Genomic DNA, 15,269 nt, shown 5'->3' on the forward strand with positions numbered 1-15,269 from the left:
AACAAAATGAAAACACTGATAGAAAATCATTCATTCTTACCTTGGTCACTGCTAAGTTGCTTCAGTCATGTCTGAGTCTTTGCGACCCTGTGGACTCTATAGCCTGCCAGGCTCCTCTGTCCACGGAGTTCTCCAGGCAAGAATACTGGAGTGGGTTGCCATGACCTCCTCACCTGGGTCATTAGTCAAACATTATTCCAAGTTGTTCTTACAAACAACATTCTGTAAGTTCAACATGAACTGAATATATATATATATATATATATATATATAAACGGTAGGCAGTTATTTACAATTACCTTCCTGGAGAATAATTTAAAAAGTCAAATGGCAATCTATTCCCAGATTTTAAAAGAACAGGACTAATCAGTTCTCAACGGCCATCTCAGCCTTTCTAAGGACTGGACTGATGCAGGTCTTTGAGGCTTTCATTTGATTTTCGGGATAATCATATTCAGACGTCAGAATTTTAACCATCACTGTTTGAAAGCTCCTTTAACTCACTTCTACAATTCACTTCTATAATTGAAGTGAGAAGACGGGAAAGGCTAAACCACACTCCACACCACCGTTCATCACTGCGTTCAGTACAAGTGACATGGCCTGGAGTCTGAGAATGCAGCCTGTAACAAGGGACCCAGAATCATAAAGATCTGACCTCTGCCGATGCCATTTACAAACATGGGGCCTACTGCTCTTTCAGCAAGGTCTTGGAGACGGAAATACAGCTGCCTTGCAATCATCACTGGTCTTCTTTGTCTATTTTAATATTATATATTTATATAGATGAGATCATATGTCATCATATATATAACATGCATGTGATTATATATATAAATGTTATACATAAACAAAAAAGTGAAAGTGTGAGTTGCTCAGTTGTGTCCGACTCTTTGAGACCCCGTGGACTATAGCTCTCTGTCCATGGGATTCTCCAGGCAAGAATACTGAAGTGGGTTGCCATTCCCTTCTCCAGGGGCTCTTCCAGACCCAGGGATCAAAATACATATGTAAATAAAATCCCAGAAATGATATGTATACATATGTGTGTGTATGTATGTGTATACGTGTATGTGGTTGAATGTATAAACTACAGACAGGATTTTGTCTGTAACCCACTTTTACAGGCATCTTTTCATGTCTAACATTATTCACACAAGAATACAAGCACTGTCCAAGTCTTCTTTCCTGCATACTTGGTTCTTGCTTGTAATCTTTTGGAAAAACCAGCAAAACCGCATTGAAACGCAATCAGGGCATTTAGAGTCCCCTGGAATGCCCAGAAACTTCCCAGCAGCTTACTGCCAGAGGCTCAGAGCAAAGTCTGCCATGGAACACATACCTGCGCGTCTAGTGTTTGTTTCATTAGTAACTGAAACTATTCGGGACATTTGACACAAATCTATAAAGTAATACAGTATTACTATGAGTATTTACTTAAGCCCATAGCTAATCTTACGAGACTTATCTTGCAAGGTGGCAAAAGAATTCAAGATACGATCATGTTTGTGAACCTGTGTTGACTTATATAATAGGACTGCTGACTTTCAAACACCTGGGAAAATACCATTTTTAAATGAAACCATTAAAATAATGTATCCTTAGGTCTCAGCACTACGGCAGGGCCACGTGTTGGCCATATTGAACTTGCTAAGATCAGATGTTGTTTCTGATTATTCTGCTAAAGGAGAAAAATTCGGCTTATTTTGTGAAACCAGGAGGTCTGGAAGGAGAGTTGTATGTTATCTGATAAAAGTGAATCCTCTAGATTCCGATGCAGAGAAGGTTTAGGCTTGTTCATTGCTCACCAAATGAACCACGTGTCAATAAATGGGAGCATTGTTACAAATTAGGGCTCCCCAGGTGGCGTTAATGGCAAAGAACCTGCCTGCCAATGCTGGGGACATAAGAGACGCGGTTCGATCCCTGGGTCGGGAAGATCCCCTGGAGGAGGGCATGGCAACCCACTTCAGTATTCTTGCCTGGAGAATCCCATGGACAGAGAAGCCTGGTGGGCTACAGTCCATGGGGTCACAAAGAGTCAGATGCGCTTGACCACGTTAAAATATAATGTTATTCAGTCATTTTCATTTCAAAGATCGGAGATCCCTGGAACTTTATGCAGTCACGATATGTAAACCAAATCCCCAGCGAATGGATGTAAAAGAAACACAGGGACCCTTTCACGTCGCCGTGGACGGGAGCTATGACTACCAGGCTTTGAAGTGTCCCCAGGATGCAAATTGCAAAGCTCTCCAAGCACACCTCTCTCTGCCGCACTCTGGTTCATGCAAGAATCTTGAGGAACTTCAGACACATTGCAAATACCAACTACACGTTGAGTATGCGAAGCACGTAAGAGGCCGTAACTGCAAGCAGATAAATATTATCTTCACACAAGGTGTGGAGGCCACTGCTACTCATGCCAGACTGTCCACAGACTCCTTCACTGACTGGAGCCACACCCTTCTGGGTCCCCTCTTTCCCTTGTGGAAGGAATTATGACACAGTTATACTTCAGCACCGTGTCCCGTCACCAGGCCTATAAGAAAGCTCCTCAGAATGGACATGTCAAATAACCCATTGTGGTGAAATGTCCTGTAGATGTCAATTAGGTCTAACTGGTCCATCGTATCATCTAAAGAGTGTGTTTCCTTGCTAATCTGGGGGACACATGTATACACCCATGGCTGATTCATGCCAATGATTGGCAAAAAAAAAAAAAAACAAAACAACCCACAATATCGTAAAGTAATTAGCTTCCAATTATAATTAATTAATTAAATGTTAAAAATGCTAACCATTTGGATCATCGGTCGGGTCTAAGTCAAGCCGTACTCTGGGGACACATGTGTATCCAGAAACAAAGAATGGGGAACCGACCTACCCGTCCACGTGCTCACACAGTGCCTGTGAAATGAATAGACCTGCCGGACTCAAGCTTTCTTACTTTCCTTGAAAAAGGAGCCCTCTGCAAACAAACTACTTAACCTCCAGGAAGAAAACAAAGATAAAGTGTACCGTGTGTCCTGGGCAAGCCTTATCTTCAGCGGGCCCTCGGGCCTGTGAAGGAGAAACCCTTAGGGTCTTTGCATCTAAGCAGGAAGGATGGGGCCTCCTGCGACCAAAGACAACTCAAGTAACAAGCTGGAAATGACGCAGACCTGAGTGCGTCATCGCAGGGCTCGCGGGCTCGGAGCAAGGGGTTAGAGTGCCAACACCTCGCTTTACTGCAGGTTAAATCTGTTTGGCTGGGTGGAGCTGACTGCTTCAGCTGGCGTTCCTTTATCAAAGTAGCTGGGACTTCCCGGGTGGTCCAGTGGTAAAGAATCTGCCTGCCAACGCAGGGGACATGGGTTTGATCCCTGATAGAGCAAGTAAGCCCGTGTGCTGCAACGATGATCCAACACAGCCAAACAGACTAATTCATTTTGTTAAATTTGTTTGCAAAGTTTCAATTAAAAAACAATATATTTTATTAATTTATTTATTGTAATCGGAGGCTAATTACTTTACAATACTGTGGTGGTTTTTGATGTACACAAATCAGCCACGAGTTTATATGTGTCCCCCCCCAGTCCCAAACCCCCTGCCCACCTCCCTCCCCACCCCATCCCTCTGGGTTGTCCCAGAGCACTGGCTCTGAGTGTCCTGTCTCATGCACCGACCTTGGACTGGTGATCTATTTCACATATGGTAAATAATGTACATGTTTCAATGCTATTCTCTCAAATCATCCCGCCCTCCTCCTCTCCCACAGAGTCCAAAAGTCTGTTCTTCACATCTGTCTCTTTTTGTGGTCTTGCATATAGGGTCACCGTTACCATCTTTCTAAATTTCATATATATGTGTTAATACACTGTATTGGTGTTTTTCTTTCTGACTTACTTCACTCTGTATATAATAGGCTCCGGTTTCATCCACATGATTAGAATGGGCTCAAATGCATTCTTTCTCATAGCCGAGTAGTATTCCATTGTGTATGGAATGGAACTTCCTTATCCATTCGTCTGCCGATGGACATCTAGGTTGCTTCCATGTCTTGGCTATTGCCAACAGTGCTGCAATGAACATCAGGGCACACGTGTCTCTTTCAACTCTGGTTTCCTCAGTGTGTTTCCATTCGTCTGCTGATGGACATCTAGCTTGCTTCCACATCCTAGCTGTTATAAACAGTGCTGCGATGATATTGTAAAGATCCGGCGAATGTCACCCTTGTAGCATGTCTCTGTCCCCAGGATTTCACAAAGTCACAAACAGGAAGGAATCCTCCACTCAAGGGAGCGGACGGTTCTCCTCTCACTTCTAACTTCAGACCCTGGGTCTGCGGCTCTCAGGGTCCACTGGAGATGGGAAACCTTTCTGTCCTGGGAGAAGGGCCATCCACCTTCATTGGCACGATGTGGGGTTGGGGTTGGGGGGCTACCCTTGCTTCTGGTCCCATCAGAACAACTTCATCACAGGACTACACTCTGCTCAGCTATTCCTTCACATCCATCCATCCATACAAGGACCATCTGCCAAAGACCTGCCTTGGGCAAAAACGTGACTTCTGACTTCCATTTCCTACACTGGAGTCTGTAAGTGTTAACAAAGCGCAGGATAAAAGAGACACGTCCCTGTGTTTACGGAATCGTGGTCTATTCTTCCCAAGCCCCCCTCCCCCACCCAGTGCCGGCCACAAGCAGACGTTGCCCAGATGCACCAGCAGGTTTTCCTGGGTGTGAAGAGCCGGGTCGTCCAGCCTTACATGAGTGTGCACAGTCCAGGCGACACCCTTACGACCCAGGACGTCTTTCTCTGGTCCTCACCTTCGCAAATAGCTGTTTGCACCTTGACACACGCAGCTGGGCCAAGATGATCCATATATGCAGTCACCCCTGTGTCTTTTATATTCATACCGAGAAAGGTGGTTGAGTTTTAAACTGGTGTTCCCTTGGGCAGGAGATCTGAGAGATGCGGGTTCGATCCCTGGGTCGGGAAGATCCCCTGGAGGAGGAAATGGCAATCCACTCCAGTATTCTTGCCTGGAGAATCTTTCTTAAAGATTTCTTAAAAAAAAAAAAAAATTCTCAAATTTTTTTTTCTTCCTGAAAAAAAAAAAAAATAATGAAACCCTTGTAGAGAGACCCAGCTGACACTGAACAAATCCCAGCAACGTCCCAGGCCAGACTGAACGCTCTCTCTCTCTCTCCCGAACCTCCCTGCCTTCAGGATCGAGGGTCAGCCTGCAAGGATTCACACAACAGCTACACAGAATAGGTGGCTCCAGAGAGCATGGACTTGGAAACTCTTGCATGGCCTCAGCGGACAGGGTTCAGGGGGGAACAAGGCAGGATGGGGCGGGGCCTGAAAGAGGGGGCACTGCTTCTGTGCAGTGGGGCCTCTGTGGGCCTCGGGGGTGGCATGGGTGCAGAGGACTTGGGTGGGGAGTGTCCCTGGAGGCCAGGAAGGCTGCTCCAGGGAACTGAGTGGGTTGCTGGGATGGTCCGTCCACGGCCTACAGCAGCAGGTCGGGAGAGAGGCCACCAGGCTTCAGCAACCCCCAAGAGGTCTGCAGGTTAGACTCTGTTGATCTATTTCTCAATCTTTCTCTCAACCCCTCTCCCCAGGGTTGAGGAGAAGCCTTGGGGCCCTTGTGGAGGCGTGTGCATCTCTCCTGGAAAAGTTGGGGAGGCTGTGAGCTTGACTCTCAAAGAGATCAAAGCATCACCGCAGGGGCATTGGGTCTGTGCGCTCTACCACCCGTGGGGTTTCCAGAAGCCACCCCCGCCCCCCGGTTCCTTCCACCTGCCTGTGTCCAGGGTACTCCTCTCTCCCCACCTCCTGTCGTACTTGACCTGAATCAGGTTGGGGGTACCAGTCAGTTCCCACTGCCTAACCACCTCAAAGGGATCTTGAGCCATGATTCTCAGACCTGCAGCCACGACCTTCTGACAGCTCTTGTCCCGTGCGGGTGACTCTGACCCTCGTGAAACCGGGATAAAAAAGGACTGTCAGCTTGACAGTGATATAGGCTTAACCCAGCAGAAAAACTAGTGACAAACTGTGATACGATATTCACTGATGCTGTTTCCTCACTGTTCACCTGGCACTGTGTGTGTGTGTGTGTACTCAGACGCTTCAGTCATGTCCGACTCTGTGACCCCATGGACTGTAGCCCACCAGGCTCCTCTGTCCCTGGGATCCTCCAGGCAAGAACACTGGAGTGGGTTGCCATGCCGTCCTCCAGGGCATCTTCCCGGCCCGGGGATCAAACCCCTCGTCTCTTAGATCTCCGGCATTGGCAGGCAGGTTCTTCACTAACGCCACCTGGGAAACCCATCTGGCATTATTTAAGAAAAGAATTTCGGGGCTTTCTGCAATTAACCTTATTTTCGTCTTTCCGCCCAAGGGAACACCAGCTGAAACTCAGTTGAGCTGTGTTGAATTCCCAAACAGAGAATCCCTCTGTTAAAGCCTGACCACTGGTACTGGAGAGATTAGCGCAAACCCAAGGCGTGACGGCATTTCTGTGACTGGCAAGTGGAAAATGAGATGGTAGCTCAACTCACCTTCCCCAAATGTGTATATGTGAACACTTGTGCACACACACACACCACACACACACACACACACCAACGTACTGATAAAGACTGACAATGAGGCAATCTGGCCCTCCTCTGTGGGAGCTGACAAGGTTCAAGCTAAATCTTCATTTATCAAAAGCTCCACTTAGAGACTTCCCTGGTAGCCCGCTGGTTAGGACTCGACGCTCACAATGCAGGGAACTAGAACCCATGGGCCACAGTTGAGGGTTCGCATGTCACATCAGAGAGCCTGCATTAAGTTGCAGCCACATTAAAGGAAGAAAATAAAAGCTCCAGTTAGCAGAGAAGCAGAAAACTGATCTCTCCGCTACTCTTATTTTCCCACATTTTTTTTTTTTTCCAGAAAACACCACCACCCTTGGTATGAGAGGGAAATGTAAGCATTCTGCTTTAAATTTCCTAGGAGAACACATGCAGGAAGTTTCACTAAGTTCTCTCAGCTATAGCATGCCCTGCATCTAGGGAAAGTCTGATTTCAAAACTAACCGAGTGCCTGTCCCCAGAATCCCAGGGGTGAGGTCCTGTCCTGGCAGGATCTCTAGGAAAGACATTCGCCCTCTGACAAGTGTGCGAATCCACCCTTGCATCCAGCCGTGTCTCTGCAAGGGACCTCACTCCGTTCGTTTTCATGGCCGAGCAATATTTCATTGTCTATACGTCCTGCGTCTTCCTTATCCATTCGCCTGTCAGTGGACATCTAGGTCGCGTCCACGTTCTGGATATTAGAAACAGCGCTGCAATGAACACTGGGGTGCATGTGGGTTTTTTTTTTTTTTTGAATTATACTTTTCTCAGGGTATATGCCTATTCTGTTAGTGCACGTATGTCAAGGTACCGATGAACGTTTCTGCAAGCTAGAAATAGAGACAGGGACATGGACAACATGCAAGGACACTAAGGTCGGGAAGGGACTGTGGGACGAATTGGAAGACAGGGAGTGACACACACATACTATTGATACCATGTAAAATATAGGTAACTCAGGAGAACCTGCTTTATAGCACAGGGAACTCTACTCAGTGCTGTCTGGTGATCTAAATGGGAATGAAGTCCAAAAAAGAGGGCAGATACATACAGATATGTATATAGTGGGCTTCCCCGGTAGCTCAGTTGGTAAAGAATCTGCCTGCACTGCAGGAGACCCCGGTTCGATTCCTGGGTCAGGAAGATCCCCTGGAGAAGGAATAGGCTACCCACTCTAGTCTTCTTGGGCTGCCCTGGTTGCCCAGTGGTAAAGAATCCACCTGCAATGCGGGAGACTTGGGTTCGATCCCTGGGTTGGGAAGATCCCCCTGGAGAGGGGAAAGGCTACCCACTCCAGTATTCTGGCCTGGAGAATTTCATGGACTGTGTAGTCCATGGGGTTGCAGAGAGTTGGACATGACTGAGCAACTTTCACTTATATATATGTGTGTATATAGAGAGAGATGATTCACTTTGCTATACAGCAGAAACTGACACAACATCGTAAAGCAACTATACTCCAATAAAAATTAATAATTTTTTAAAAGAGAGTCTGCAGAGCACAAGTGTCAGAACTCAGGGTGTTCAAGCTGAGGCCTGCTCTCCTAGGAGTACATTTAAAAATTATATCAACTCCATGCATGCTAATGGGTGTGGGTGTGTGGGGCACAAGCTGAAATCAAAACTACGTGAAACAGAGCTTTTAACTTGCAAATTTTGAGGCAGAATCGTGGCTCATAAGAGTGTGAAACCAAATTATTTGCAATCTTGGATGTAAAACCATCCAGTACAGTCTAGACCTGTTCTGTTTACTGACCTTCTTATTTTTTTCTTGCTGCAGAAGTGTTTTTCACCCCCTCCTTCTTTCCTTTCCCTTAAAAGAAACTAACTGGGCTGGCAAGTTCATCAAAGCAATTTACTGAGAATGCACTTTGACAGACCGCATTAAGAATGTTGACTTGTGAAACAAAGGGCTGTTTTATCATGCACATAAATTACATGCTTCAAAAAAAAAAAAAAAAAAGAAGGTTCAGAATTCTTTAGTGATACTCTAGTCAGTGCAGAAAGGAGTTTTGCCCATCTTATTTCATTTTTTGTTTCAGTGCTTCAAAAGCTTTGCCTGGGAACCCATGGCTCACAAAACACGCAACAGAAAAGATTGCACCATACATGATGGTTTACTATTTGCATCGATTAAAAATAAATTTAAGCCAACCTATACTGAGCTTCCCTGGTGGCTCACTGGTAAAGAATCCGCCTGCAATGCGGGAGGTGTGGGTTCCATCACTGAGCCTGGAAGATCCCCTGGAAAAGGGTATGGCAACCCACTCGAGTATTCCTGCCTGGAGAATCCCATGGACAGAGGAGCTTGATGGGCTACAGGCCATGGGGTCGCAGAGTTGGGACATGACTGCACACTCATGTACGCACAAAGTTTATCTATTAAGCATCAACCACAAGGCAAAGACTGTCAGTTCAGTTCAGTTCAGTCACTCAGTTGTGTCTGACTCTCTGTGACCCCATGGACTGCACCCTGTTCATCACCAACTCCCGAAGCTTACTTAAATTCATGTCCATTGAGTTGGTGATGCCATCCAACCATCTCACCCTCTGTCGTTCCCTTCTCCTCCCGTCTTCAATCTTTCCCAGCATCAGGGTCTTTTCAAATGAGTCAGTTCTTCGCATAGGGTGGCCAAAAGATTGGAGCTTCAGCTTCAGCATCAGTCCTTCCAATGCATATTCGGGACTAATCTCCTTTAGCATGGACTGGTTGGATCTCCTTGCAGTCCAAGGGACTCTCAAGAGTCTTCTCCAACACCACAGTTCAAAAGCATCAGTTCTTTGGCGTTCAGATTTCTTTAGAGTCCAAGTCTCACATCCACACACAAGTACTGGAGAAACCAGAGCTTTGACTAGACGGACCTTTGTCAGCAAAGTCATGTCTCTGCTTTTCGACATGCTGTTCTAGGTTGGTCACACTGGACACTTTTCGAGGTACAAAGGTGGACAGGTCAGTGTCAGGAGAGAGAGCTGGGAATGAAAAACCTTCTGAAATGAGTTGTGCATGGGGAACTGTGAGAGCTGCCCTGCATGACTGCAAAGAAGCGCTTACTTATATTTGCTTGAGGGCTCATAAAGCATTTCATCTTAAACCAAACTGTGATCCCACCTTTCCTGGGGGAGGGCCATTCATGGACAGAGATTCTGTAAGCATAAAGCAGCGGGAACACAGGTCACATCTTCTCACTTCAGGTGTGCAAAGGCGGAGGGTTTCACTTCTCGTCTGAAGCCCATAAAAGAGGAAGGAGCAGAGATAAAGCTGGAGAAAGGGAGGGGGGTAAGGACACAGCTGGAAATGTTTGCATGCTACAAAGAGCTGATAAGATAATGCTATGATCTGACCTATGATTCAAGACGCCTAATCCAGAAACAACGTGTGGATGAACTGATAGGAGGGGAAACAGAAAGAATCGCTGGGGGACTGTCATAGAAATGGTCTGAGAGAGGACTTCCCTTGCGGTCCAGTGGCTAAGCATCCACCTGCCGAGGCAGGGAACAGGGGTTCTATCCTCGTCCGTGACGATCCCACGTGCTGCAGGGCAGCTAAACCCGTGTGCCCCAATAACAGGCCTGCACACGCTACAGCTGGCGCTTCTGAATGACAGAAGTCAACACGAGAAGTCCATCACCACAAATGGAGAGGAGCCTCCACTCGCTGCAACTAGACTAAGCCCACACGCGGCAGAGAAGACCCAGGGACGCCAAAAACAAATAAAATTGAAAAAAAGAATTTTTTTTTAATTACTGAGAGATAGACTCTCTACTGAGAGTCAGTAATAACTTTGAAAACCAAGTGAGATGCAAGGAAGATGGACCAAGGATGCCAGCGGTATATCTTGATAAATGTGCAGTGAAGGAAGCATTTACAAATTACTTCATTTATTACTGGCTTGACCAAAGGTTCAGGTCAAAGAGCTGTGTGTTTTTATTTTTTGCCAAGACTTAGGAAACCTCAAAGTGATGCAGACAGCAATGAATTTGAAACTTAAATGCAAGGAAACAAGAAAATACACACACACATAACTGACAACATCATCAAATATACTGCTGCTAAGTCACTTCAGTCATGTCTGACTCTGTGCAACCCCATAGACGGCAGCCCACCAGGCTCCCCCGTCCCTGGGATTCTCCAGGCAAGAACACTGGAGTGGGTTGCCATTTCCTTCTCCAATGCATGAAAGTAAAAAGTGAAAGTGAGGTTGCTCAGTCGTGTCCGACCCTCAGCGACCCCATGGACTGCAGCCTACCAGGCTCCGCCATCCCTGGGATTCTCCAGGCAAGAACACTGGAGTGGGTTGCCATTTCCTTCTCCAATGCATGAAAGTGAAAAGTGAAAGTGAGGTTGCTCAGTCGTGCCCGACTCTTAGCGACCCCATTGACTGCCGCCTACCAGGCTCCTCTGTCCATGGGATTTTCCAGGCAAGAGTACTGGAGTGGGCTGCCATTGCCTTCTCCTACTAGATAACAACAAATAAATCTAATGATGTGAAATCTTTTACACAGGAAACAGCAGAAAATGCTGAGAGAATGTAAACATGATGGACATAAAGAGAAACCTCTCATGTTGACAGATTGGAAGACTCAACATTTTTAAGGTGTCCATTCTTCCCAGCTTGGTTTATACGCTCAAGGCAACCCCTATCACTATTTCACCCAGGTTTTTGTGGGCTTTGAGAGAAAGTCAAAGGGCCTAGATTAGCCCAGGTAAGGGAGGCCCGGCGTGCTGCAGTTCATGGGGTCGCAAAGAGTCGGACACGACTGAGCGACTGAGCTGAACTGAACTGAATCTTGAAATAGACCAGATGTCAAGGGTGTAACTTATGAGATATCAAGATACACAATGAAGCTACAGAAATCAACACAGCAGCAGAAGAGAGAAGAAATAACATTGGTGGCAAACAGTCTAGACTCTGGATGATCCATGCATGCTTGTTTATGAGAAAGTATCATATCAATTCATTAGAGGAAAGGAATGCCAATTAAATAGGTCATTCTGGTTCAACAGGATATCAATATTTTTTAAACAGGAGTCTTTATCTCTACCTCAAATAAATTCATATGAAATTACAGACCATCTGTAAAACATTAATAGCACAACTTGTAGCAAATCATAATAATAATAATAAGAAGAAGTTTATGAGCTGGAGGTATGCAACAATTTCTAAACCACACAAAAATCACGAGGCACAAAAGAACAAAATCACCAACCTGGTTTTTATTAAAATGAAGAATTTTTGTTCATCAGCAGACATCAGTAATAGCGGTAAAGGACAATACTGGATGTATCCAGAACACCGGGGCTTCCCAGATGGCACTAGTGGTAGAGAACCCACTTGCTGATGCAGGAAACGTAAGAGACCTGGGTTCGATCTCTGGGTTGGGAAGGTCCCCTGGAGGAGGGCACAGCAATCCACTCCAGTATTGTGGCCTGGAGAATCCCATGGACAGAGGATCCTGGCGGGCTACAGTCCACGGGGTCACAGAGAGTCAGACACGACTGAAGCGTTTTAGCACGCGGAACACACATCTAATATATTAAAAAAACTCCTACAAATTCATCTATAAAAAACAAGTGAATGGAACTTTTGAAAAAACTTGAACAGACATTCCAAATGAGGATTTTCAAATGGTCAAACCGCCCCCACCCCCCCAACCACACACACACAGGAAAAGTTAACATCATTACCCACCAGTAAAAATTACAAATGAAAGCCAGAATGCATACCACTACCCAGCTACTTAGAATGAATGATATTGTTTTAAAAATGATTGTCAACCTCAAGTACTGCATGGTTGTGAAGCTAAGTATATGGCTTGTGGAGGAGCTGTTTCGTAGTGTCCACTAAAAACACCCACTGTGTATCTCCTAACAGATACACAGAGAATTTATCCCTAGAGGTAGACCTTAGACCACGGAGTCTGCATGTCCAACAAAAGCACAATAGTGTTCATCGTTGATTTATGCATGAGCTCCAAATTTCCTATGCACGCGACCATTTGCGACCCCAGGGACTGTGAGCTCCAAAGTGGATCAACCCAAATATCCACCAAAACACTGGATTAAAAAAAAAACACAACACTTCATTTTTACAATATATTGCCAACTAATAAAAACCCAGGTGGCACTAGTGTTAAAAGAACCCGCCTGCCAATGCAGGAGATACGGGAGACCTGGGTGGGGAAGGTCCCGTGGAGGAGGGCAAGGCAGCCCACTCCAGGATTCTTGCCTGGAGAATCCCATGGGCGGAGGAGGCTGGGGTCGGGGGCTGCAGTCCATAGGGTCGCACAGAGTTGGACATGACTGAAGTGAATCAGCACACAAGCAATAATAAAAACAGAACAAACTATGCCGCATGCAACACCTTGAATGAACCTCACACACTCACGGACGAGCAGACAGCTGGGAACTGCAGACTGTGCCGTGTACAGGTTCAGGTCAGTTCAGTTCATTTCAGTCGCTCAGTCGTGTCCAACTCTTTGCGACCCCATGAACCGCAGCACGCCAGGCCTCCCTGTCCATCACCAACTCCCGGAGTTCACTCAGACTCACGTCCATCGAGTCGGTGATGCCATGCAGCCATCTCATCCTCGGTCATCCCCTTCTCCTCCTGCCCCCAATCCCTCCCAGCATCAGAGTCTTTTCCAAGGATAAAGCAACCCATGACGGCAAATATGCCGTGGTGACAGTGGTGACAATGCCAGTGGTGACAATGTCTAGGTGAGAGGGTGCTACTGACTGAGGAAGGGGCACTCGGGTAACTGCCGGGGACTAGAAATATTTCTGTTTTGATCAGAGTGTTGGTACTCTAAATAGGCTCTTTCATCTCAGTCATGTCTGACTCTCTGCGACCTCATGGACGGTAGCCCACCGAGACTCCTCTGTCCATGGGATTTCCCAGGCAAGAATACTGGAGTGGGTTGCCATTTCCTTCTCCAACCTAAGTATGAAAGTGAAGTCGCTCAGTCGTGTCTGACTCTTTGCGACCCCGTGGACTGTAGCCTACCAGGTTCCTCCGTCCATGGGATTCTCCAGGCAAGAATACTGGAGTGGGTTGCCATTTCCTTCTCCAACCTAAGTACACCCCTATGTAAAATATCATAGAATTTCACACTTAAAAGGTTTGTACAGTTTAAGTTTGCTATGCCGAACACATGATATTTTTTTTAAAAAAACTCTGATTGTTACCTTACCTAGAATGTCAAAATATATTCCATTTGAACAAAGTGAAAATCACTTAGTCCTGTCCAACTCTTTGCGACCCCACAGACTATAGAGTCCATGGAATTTTCCAGGTCAGAATACTGGAGTGGGTAGCCTTTCCCTTCTCCAGGGGGATCTTCCCAACCAATTATAAAAGCACTTTTTAGAACGGAGCCCCAAATCTGGTTCATTTTCCACCTTCCCCCCTTCTCTGCACCGAACCCCGTTCGCATACATTTTCATATATTACACATTTTCAGCAAAACAAAGGGGAAAAAAAATACATTTTCTTCACTTTACTGAGGAAAAAAAAAAAAAAAAAAAAAGGAGCCCTGAGGCTATTGAAAGCATAGCAGTGATTGGAAACATAAAAAGGCAACTATCTTCTTTTCTAAAAATGATTCCCCTGATGATATTATACAGTGGTAATTTAAAAGTAATGTTCCCCAGCAGAATTATTCCTCTACCTGACCATTCACAGATCTCATTTCATTTCTCATATATCTTATAGTTCTCTCAGAAAAGAAAATGGTCCTTTGGTAATATATACGAGAACCTGTGCTGAATTTGCAAAGATGGGTAATTTTGACTGGAATACATTCATAATAGCAATCATAAGTTTCAAAGAGATGGGCTGATATTCGCTTTAATATATACATTTATATATCTTTTCACCACTCCCTGGCGAAAGATGGCATTTACGGAAAGCTTCACGGGCTGATCAAACGGCTCACGTTCTAAAATGACGGAAGTTTAATTTTAAGCGTGTAAGTAATGATGCCAAATACAACCACATCATTGGAAAATTCGTTCAGTCAGTAGTTTTGGGTTCCAAGCAACTTTGAGTAAGTATATTCAGTAAGTCTCTTGGCATATAGAGACATCATCTCATATAACATTTCTTAATTTCTATTTACTTTATTTTTTATTGAAGTAGGAAAGTGAAAATGCAAGTCGCTCAGTCATGTCCGACTCTCTGTGACCCCGTGGACTATGCAGTCCATGGAACTCTCCAGGGCAGAATACTGGAGTGGGTAGCCCTTCCCTGCTCCAGGGGATCTTCCCAACCCAGGGATCAAACCCATGTCTCCTGCATTGCAGGTGGATTCTTTACCAGCTGAGCCACCAGGGAAGCCCAAGAATACTGGAGTGGGTAGCCTATCCCTTCTCTGGGGGATCTTCCTCACCCAGGAATCGAACTGGGGTCTCATGCATTGCAGGTGGATTCCTTACCGACTGAGCTATCAGGGAAGACCCACTGAAGTATAGCTGAGTTATAACATGATGTTAATGACTGCCATACAGCAAGGTAACTCAGGGGTACATATAACACATTCCGTTTCATACTCTTTTCCATTATGGTTTATCATAGGGCTCTGAATAGAGTTCCCTTTGGCATACAGTAGGACTTAGCTGTGTATCCACTCTATATACATCTGGTTGCATCTGCTAAT

The sequence above is a fragment of the Capricornis sumatraensis genome, chromosome X (genome assembly GCF_032405125.1).
Source record: "Capricornis sumatraensis isolate serow.1 chromosome X, serow.2, whole genome shotgun sequence".
NCBI lineage: Eukaryota > Metazoa > Chordata > Mammalia > Artiodactyla > Bovidae > Capricornis > Capricornis sumatraensis.